Here is a 9,913-nt window from a genome sequence, read left to right as displayed (position 1 = left end):
ATCAATATGCCACGGCCACTAGCCCACTCCCTCCCCACCCACACTACTCCCGCTTTATGGGAAAGTGGAAAGGACGGCAAAGAAATGTTACTTGCAACAAAATTTGTTACAAGTGGCATTTGAAAAAGTTGCTAACAAGGCTTTTGCTACTTTTGTAATGCCAGAAAACTGGCCTAGGGGAATGATTCTCCTCATTGTCTCAACCCCCTTTGCAAACTATAATGGCCATGGTTTTCAGCATGGCTGTTATAGAGGCAGGCCACGCAGTTGCTATAGGGCCTGTGGAGGAAGGGGCCCGGCTGTGCAGGAATGCCTTGCCCCCTGATACATAGCTATCTGTGAAAAGAACAAGAATGATGTGCAGAAAGATCTTCGGTGATCTCATCATCATTTGATCAGGACAGGAATACAGATCTTAGCAGCTTTGCAGGTGAAGGGCCTTTGGTGATGTCATCATTATGTGACCAATGCACGAAGACTGAGCTCAGCAGTGGAGAGGAAAAAATTGTGAATTACAAGGGGAGGAGCATTTGTGCTGAGCCTGGAGGTGAAGTTAGTGGTATCCTGGGATAGCCCATAACATCCTAAAAATACTTGTAGTTTTGTCCTACTGCATCCCTCTCCACATAATGTTCACTGATTCTCTACTATAACAATCTGGACATGCTAGTTCTCTCATCTTATAGTATCCACTGATGCTGTATAATAACAGTCTGGCAATGCTGGGGGTTGCAGTTCTCTCGTCTTTTACCCCTCCATGTATTGTCCATTCATTTTCAGCAATAAGGCCTGTTTATACTGCTGACAGTAGTTCTAGCAGAGAACAACCTGCTGGAGCTCTCTGCATTCGGCAGTGCTGGAGCTTACCTGAATTCCCACCTGCCCCATTCTACCTCTCGTAGGCAATTCTCTGCCAGAAACGCTTGCTAGAACTATTGCTGGCAGTGTGAAAGAGGCCTAAACTGGTCATGATGAGACTTGCAGTTCTCTTATCACTATTATGATGTTCGGCAGCAGTTGAGGTATATATTAGGCTTTTTTCCCATCTGCGCTAGTGACTTTCGCTGTCTTAGGAGTACAACAACAAAAATCATGACAGTACCAGATCTGGTGCCTTCCATACATGGGGGTCCAATTCAGATCCTTGCTATGGGGCCCAATGATTTTTATGTACGCCTATGGTTTTCAGTATTTTCCTAAGCTAGTAATGTGTCGGTACAGAAGTGTTTATGTGCTAGCCGAAAACCACAGGCTGGCAATAAATGATTTATCTAAGGATGTAGCTAACAAAAGAGCACTTTAGTGAGTTTATGTATGTATACTGCTTCCAAGAATGACAGTTCTCAGTGGAAATTATAGGAGATCGGACTAGGCTATAAGCAGGCATTTTAGAGTCCCTGTTGAGCACTCATATTTTAATTATATTCTATTACACTCTATATTGTAAGCATTTGTGATTACACTCTATATTGTAAGCATTTGTGATTAACACACCACCACAACACCATTTACTACCATTCCAGGGGAATATCTAATAAGAATATATATTTTCTTATTCTTAAGAGCTGAGCACAAATTGTAATCAGTCTTTGTTACTAGAGGGGCTCACATTTGTCAATGACGTTGGACGAGAAATAACCTATCAGTATGTTTTGGGAGTTTACTTTATTCCCTGTAATGTTCCCAGCTGGTGATCAGGGAAACTGCAGAGCTGATTGTATTGTTCACCCACCTATAGCATCCCTGTTCTCCATAAACATTTTTTACTGATGCGGTGTTACATCATATACTCTTTTGAATACGCATTCTAAACTTTTTTTTTGTTACTGTACTCTAATGAAGTAAATAATGAGTAAAGTATTTTAGTGACAATTCCAGTGGTACACAATAACCACAAACATCTATTGCTGATATTTTCGGAATAGCTTGGTCTACAAATATAATCATAAAATTGCCTCAGTTGAATTAAACTCAACAAACTAGAACTAGAAATTTTAAACTGACATTTCCAATATCAGAAAAAAAAATTCTGGTCTGCTGACTTGTATTTAACAAATGTAAAAACTAGAAACAAATTAACAATACATATGGCGAAAGTTCCGGACGAGGATGGGAGCGGTAGTGGCTCTGGCTGCAATAATTATTCACAGTTGTAGTTCTCACACCTCACGTTTTAGATGCCTGTCTGAACAAACCCCAAAGCTGTCGTTGGCTTTGCCGAAGTTATGAAGAGGTGCCGGCCTCTACATAGCTTCAGTGGATCCTCCTCCAGTTCTAAATGTAAGACAGCTTCTTAGCTGTCTTACATTTAGACATGTCCACTTTTATAGACCTGGCGTGAGCAGGAAAAAGTCGCAGATTAAGGCGCAACTAACCTCTGCACCGCAATCTACGCCTGAAATACGCCTAATATAGGTGTATTTCTGTATCATACATAACCCCCTATGTGTTCTTAAAGCATCAAATACATTTCCACTTTTAACCAGCATTTCTTTAGTCTGAATCAGTTCATAATTCTTTTCTCATCAGATCTCCTAACCCCATTATGGATTGTAGGAAGGCGCAAGGGTCCGTCATTGACGGAAGGTACGTGTCACCGAGGTTCCTGGCCTCGGTGAGATAAGAACCGGTAATTTTGTGTGTCAGCGGCAGCTAGTGCTCGCTGACACTGTTTTACTTAGTGTGGCTGTAAAGCCAATCCGGGCCGGTTCTTATTGGGAGCAGCCAAAGAGCAGGGTGGGTGGCTGTTCCCCACGTTCAGGCCAGGTTTTGGGCTGGAGTTTAAAAACTCAGCCAGCAGCTCAGCTGGGGGTGGAATGTATCCTTCATCTTACAGTGGAGCTCGGTCAGGCTCTGTTTTGGGACCTAAACATTTGGTACGTTGCTGGAGCGACACTGCTGGGAATCAGGCGCCCTAAAGGCTGCTGTTGACTGCTGTGGACAAATCAGCCTGCCAGTTGACATCTTTGTTCTGTGGACTTTGTGCAGTGTGAATTAACACCAGGACTCTGCAAAGTGTTTGTGTTACTTTTTTCCTTTGGTGTGAATAAACACTGAACTTTTTGCTTTACTACCGTGTTCTTGCCTCTGTACTGCGACCGCTTACCCTGCCTACCAGAGCAAATCCCTACAGGGTATACACTTCATACACAAAAGTATTGAGACACACCTCTTAATCATTAACTTCAGATGTTTCATTTTGTCCCATTGCCACAGGTTTATAAAATCCAGCCCCTAGCCATGCAGTCCGCCTTTACAAACATCTGTGAAAGAATGGGTCGTACTGAGAAGCTCACTGAAGTCCAGTGTGGTGCTATAATGTTGATATATGTTGAGTGATAACATCCTAATAGTGGGTTTTTGGCGTCAAGCACATGATTTTATGCCAGCGCCAATCAGATGAATGGGACAGTTGCAGACATTTCTGAAACAAACCTGCTGTGCATCATTTCACCCCTGCAGTGGATGGGAAGTCAGAAGCCACATTTATATGAAATCTCCAGAAGATACTGGCAGGGTAGGTCAGTGATGGTTAACCTCCGGCACTCCAGCTGTGGTGAAACTACGACTCCCAGCATGCTCTATTCATTTCTATGGAGTTCTGAGAACAGCCAAGCAAGTGTGTATCTTGGGAGTTGTAGTTTTACCACAACTGGAGTGCCGGAGGTTAGCCATCACAGGTACTTCAGTGGAACGTGGAAAGTGCTGGCATGCTCTCATAAGATAAAACTGACACTTCCATTAAGAAGCAGTTTTTATTTCCTTGTTTATATGGCTGGCAAGCATTCAGTTTGTTTAATTAGTTCTAGTCAAGCTGTTGCTCATTTTGATATATGTTGAGTAATAACATCTGTAGTGTTCCTATAATGAGTAATCATGGATCATTGAAATTAGCCACAAATTATAAAAAATGAAATCGGTTAATATAGGTATAAAACTGAACAAAAGTCATCATCTATGGCAGCAACATATACTACAGTGCAAAATGTCCATCAGCTGTGTTCTGTGGACTGGCTGAAATGTACTTAATGTAATATGAATTTGGTAATGTTAAATATACTGTATTTCACTAATGTCAAAAAATAATAAAATTCTACCATAAAATTAAATTCATAGTTGTTTTTCTGTTCCTGGAATTGAAGTATTGATGATAGATAGATTATAAGATTTTGAGGTGAATATGAAGATTCTACTTTCGAATAGGCCTCTTTCACACAAGCAAGATTTCCGTCCGGGTGCGGTTCGTGAAGTGCGTTTTTTCACGCATTATTCCTGCGTGCAGGAAATATCACAGGATGTTTTATATTTTGCATTGGTGTTATTGAACTGAACGGGCATTGTGTAAAAAACGGATTGCATTTGGATGATGCTTACTAGGAGATGTAGTTTGTAATTCTTCAGTTTTTTTTTCACGCACGTGAAAAACGCATCCAAAATTGATTGCACCTGTGCAGAAAAAAATTGAATGCAGTTGGAGTTCTTGAGAGCATATGATAAGGTAAGCTTTGACAACTGTTCACATGGTGTGGTGCTGCGTAGCGGCCATTGTTGCTGTGGTGCTGTGCTGGTGGGTTGGTGGGGCCCAGTGCCCAGTGCCAAACAACAGGGTCCCGCCGTCTGCTGGTGCGGTCCTGTTGCACTGGTGGTCGTCATGCAGTGCCGAGCCAAATTTAGAGTAAGTTCCCACTCGAGGAGGCAACCTTGGCCGAGCCAAATTTAGAGTAGGTTCCCACTCGAGGAGGCAACCTTGGCCGAGCCAAATTTAGAGTAGGTTCCCACTCGAGGAGGCAACCTTGTCGTGGTGTGTGGGCTTATGCTTTTTGATTTAAAATGTGTACTAATGCCTCATGTAAGCATGCAACATAGAGGCCTGTATACTAAATATGATGCTGAGAAGCAATGTTAATTATGCTGAGAAGTAGTGATGAGCGGCAGGTGCCATATTCGATTTCAACGAAATTCGCGAATATTCGATAGAATATTCGTTTCATATTCGTCGAAATCGAATATTCGTCATTATTCTAGTTATCGCGATTATTATGCGATTGAAATAATCGCGTATTGCGATTTTAACTTAAGGCTACTTTCCTATTGGTTTGATATCTAGAATTAGCGAATATGACGAATGTATTCGTCATATTCCTCAAAACGAAGATAACGAAGTATTCTACACCTTCGTTTTAGCTACCTATTCGTCAACTTTGCCAATTCTAGCAATCAAATAGGAAAGTTGACTATAGAGACAGCTAAGTTTAATTCGCTATGCGATTATATTACTTTGCTTTTTTTTTTATTGAATAGTTAAATACTTGATTATTATAATGATTCTATTTAAAAAAAAAAAAAAAGCAAAGTAATATAATCGCATAGCGAATTAAACACAGCTGTCTCTATAGTCAACCTTCCTATTTGATTGCTAGAATTAGCGAAGTTGACGAATAGGTAGCTAAAACGAAGATGGAGAATACTTCGTTATCTTCGTTTTGAGGAATATGACGAATACATTCGTCATATTCGCTAATTCTACCAAGCCAACCATAGTAAACCAGGTCCAAGTTGAAATAGCAATGCGATTAATTCAAGTTATAATAATCGAATTTCGATTTCAACTTAGCACTGCTATATTCCATATTAGGCTAGAATTAACGAATATGAAATATAGCAGTGCTAAGTTGAAATCGCAATTCGATTATTATAACTTGAATTTATCGAATTGCTATTTCAATTTGGACCTGGTTTACTATGGTTGGCTTGGTAGAATTAGCGAATATGACGAATGTATTCGTCATATTCCTCAAAACGAAGATAACGAAGTATTCTCCATCTTCGTTTTAGCTACCTATTCGTCAACTTCGCTAATTCTAGCAATCAAATAGGAAGGTTGACTATAGAGACAGCTGTGTTTAATTCGCTATGCGATTATATTACTTTGCTTTTTTTTTTTTTTTTACAAATAGAATCATTATAATAATCAAGTATTTAACTATTCAATTAAAAAAAAAAAGCAAAGTAATATAATCGCATAGCGAATTAAACTTAGCTGTCTCTATAGTCAACTTTCCTATTTGATTGCTAGAATTAGCGAAGTTGACGAATATGGAGCTAAAACGAAGATGGAGAATACTTCGTTATCTTCGTTTTGAGGAATATGACGAATACATTCGTCATATTCGCTAATTCTACCAAGCCAACCATAGTAAACCAGGTCCAAGTTGAAATAGCAATGCGATTAATTCAAGTTATAATAATCGAATTTCGATTTCAACTTAGCACTGCTATATTCCATATTAGGCTAGAATTAACAAATATGGAATATAGCAGTGCTAAGTTGAAATCAAAATTCGATTATTATAACTTGAAATAATCGAATTGCGTTTTCAACGTAATTCTCAAATCCGACAGTACATTCTAGTATGGAGACGTTCCCATGGTGATGGGGACGCTCCATGAGCACGGAAGTCGTCAGAAGCGGCAACGGGCACTGACTGGAGCAGCCAGGAAGCCAGGAATCCTAAGGACAGGTAAGAACTACTTTTGGGAAGTGGGAAAGAAAAAAATATAACAATAAAAAAAAAAAAAAGAAGATTCGAAATATCGAATTTATAGCACTATATTCGAAATATTCGCGAATTATCGAAGTGCCGATATTCGCTAAAAAAATTCGATATTCGAATATTCGCGCTCAACACTACTGAGAAGCAGTTATTAGATCAAAGCATAGCATGAGGAGGTGTGATCCAGGTTCATTCTTGTTTTTGGATATTGTATGTCTAGTTTCAAATTACTATGGGTCACAAAAGACCATTGTAGGTTGAAAATATTGTATCCTGAGGCCATTGTATCTTGAGGGATCACTGTATCCTTATAATTATTTTTACACCTGGTTTAGGTATAAAAATAGCTGAAAGTCCTGTTTTTGCAAGTGTGTAACAGGGGCCAGACACATTTACTGAAAACAGGTATAAAAGAGGAGTACAAACTAATCCTGTCAGAGGTCAAAATAGTTTTTACTCCGGACGCACGGACTGCAGGAGGGGCACCTAATTCATAAATTAGGCTAATCCTCCGGCAGTGCAAACAAAGAGCAGCGTAAAAAGCTGGTCTTTGTAAATGACCCCCAATATATGCACCTGATAAAATCTATCATAAGGTACACGGCGGTACCAGTACAATATACCTTGTGATAAATGAAAAAAACAATTGGTCCTACCGCATCCAGAGTTTCGCTGGCATGTTGGCGTGATGAACGGTGGAACCAGAACAAGGTCACTGTCGTGATTAAGTAAAAAGAATAATAACCACAAACACGGAATAGTAACTGTCACTGTTAAATCCCCAGCAAAGGGAGTTGTGCTGGCACTGTAAGACCAAGCAATCCAAATAGTATAACAGGGTAACGTGAGGCATTGCTTTCCCCTTAGTGCTAACACCAGGGCCGTCTTTAATATTAATTGGATGCTGGGCTAGAACTTACTTGGGTCCCCTGGATCCCGCCTTCCCACACCCTAGCATGCAATCACGCCCTCCACCACAACACACAACATCCCCCCCCCCCTTACTCACATAAAACATAATATAACTTACAGTGAATTATTGCAAATACTTATAGTTCTGAAGACTCCAGAAGGCTCAGGGCTTGAAGTGGGCACAGTTCAGGAAGGAGACTGGGGCCTAGCTCACGGTGTACGCAAAGGGTGGGGGAGGTTGGGAGGAGGAGCAAGCAAGTCGGGACACAGAGCCGACAGCAAGATACCATGTTTTACAACAATGTCATTGAATTTGTGGGCAGTAGCCAGCGGGGCTCAAGAGGAAGCTGCCCCTTTCGCCCTGCATTAAAGACAGCCCTGATGAGGGATCTGTGGATGACACTTATATAGTAGTGTTGAGTGAGCATGCTCAAGTCATTGTATTTAAATGTAATTTATAACTTTTATTTCTCTTTAATTAAATAATAGCCACAAAAAAACATATACATTTAAAAACTCTATATGGAGGGCAATTGGTGGGGAGCTATAGGCTTGACACCCACTACTTGTCTGGTGGGTAGCTGAGATCTATATTATCTCCTGCAAGGAATTGCGTGGTACTTGTCTGTAATGTCAGCCGACATCAGACACCTTGCAGCTATCGGTTTATAGGGTTATTACCCTACCTAAAGTGCTTTATTTCACCAAGTGCAATGTTTTAACACTCGTAGCGGCTCCTACCGCCCACACTTATACCTATTGGCTGCCCCTATAAAAAAGTATCTATGCGGCGTCTGCAGATCGCCGTTCCGTAGTCATTCTTTGCCCTGCCTTACACATTTAAAAGCTATTGATGTAGCTCCCCCGACATGTTTCACCGCGAGATGCGGCTTCTTCAGGGGGGTAAGGAGCGATGTCCCCAAGCACTGTCTCCATATATGGATATAGCTATATATCGAGTCAGAGCAGGGACTCCTAAGCCGAATTAGAGTCCCGACACCCTCCCCTCTTCAGAGAAGGGGGTGCCTGGGGTTATCCTATTGACTTCCATTGTGCTCGGTGCTCGGTAGAACACCCGAGCATCGCAAAGTGTTCTACTCAAGCACACAAGCACTTTGGTGCTCGCTCAACACTAATATATAGCATATTATGCTCTATTTATGTCTAATCCACAGATCCCCCCCATAACAGTGTCCTGCAGCCTCCTCTGACCTGTAGATTGTTACATTGTATACTGCAGCCCAACCCACCCCCAGTCCTCTGTTACATTGCAGCTCCCCCCTCTGTATGGCAGATTTGGGCTCTGTGTGTTCCCCTCGTCCACGTTGGCCGACCTACCTGCCCCCTCCCTCTCCTTCTCCTCTGCCTGGGATGTCATATTTGGCTTGGCCTGTCCCTCCTGTTTCCCCGGCAGCCCCCCAGCATGCATGCCCCTCTGCTGCTCCTCAGCCTGGGCCTGGTCCACTCCCTCACCCTGCAGCCTCCCAATGAGTTGCTCTGGGATGGGGTCTGTCTCTTTTCCCGGGGACAGTGGTCGGAGGCCCGGGATAATCTTTGGGGGGCACTGCAGAGCCTCCAGGAGGTGCGGGGAGTCCGGCTGAGATGAGGGTATCAATGTAGGTTCCAAGGGGTCCAACTGGAGGAGGCGGTGATGGAAAGGGCCAAGTGTCTGCTGAGCTGCGAGCGCCTGCAGATGGGGTAGCCCTCCCGGTACCAGCTCTGTACTAGTACTCACTATCAAAGTAGTGTAGCAGGCAGGCCGGCCGGACGGCAGTGTAACGTCACTCACTGTGTCACGCGCCTACTCCTCCTGCTTTAATAATAAATCAGGCGGAAAAGGCGCATGACGAAGTGAGTGACGTTACGCTGCCGGCCGGCCTGCCTGCTGCGCTACTTTGATAGTGAGTAGTGTACTAGTACAGTCATTGAATTTGTGGGCAGTGGCCAGCGGGGATCAATAGGCAGCTGCCTAGGGCCCCCAGGAGCAACTCGGCCCGGGGCAGCTGCCCCTTTTGCCCCGCATTAAAGATGGCCCTGGCTACCACACAGTAGTAATGCCCACCTTGTGCTCCCTCAAAGTACTATAACCGACATTGTATTCCCTCACAGTAGTAATATCCACATTGTGCCACCTCACAGTATTTATGCCCTCATTGTGCCCCTTCACAGTAGTTATGCCCACATTCTGTCCCCTCACAGTAGTAATATCCACATTGTGCCACCTGACAGTAGCTATCCCCACATTGTGCCCCTTCACGGTAGTTACAGTATGCTGACATTGTGCCCCCTCTCAATCGTAATATTCACATTGTGTCCCCTCATAGTATTTATGCCCACATTGTGCCCCTCACAGTAGTTATGCACACATTGTGCTGCCACAGAGTAGTAATGCCCACAGTGTGCCCCCTCACAGTAGTAATGCTCAAATTGTGCCCCTCACAGTAATA

Source organism: Bufo bufo, chromosome 5 (assembly GCF_905171765.1).
Source record: "Bufo bufo chromosome 5, aBufBuf1.1, whole genome shotgun sequence".
Lineage (NCBI taxonomy): Eukaryota > Metazoa > Chordata > Amphibia > Anura > Bufonidae > Bufo > Bufo bufo.
Note: the sequence above shows the minus strand (reverse complement) of the source record.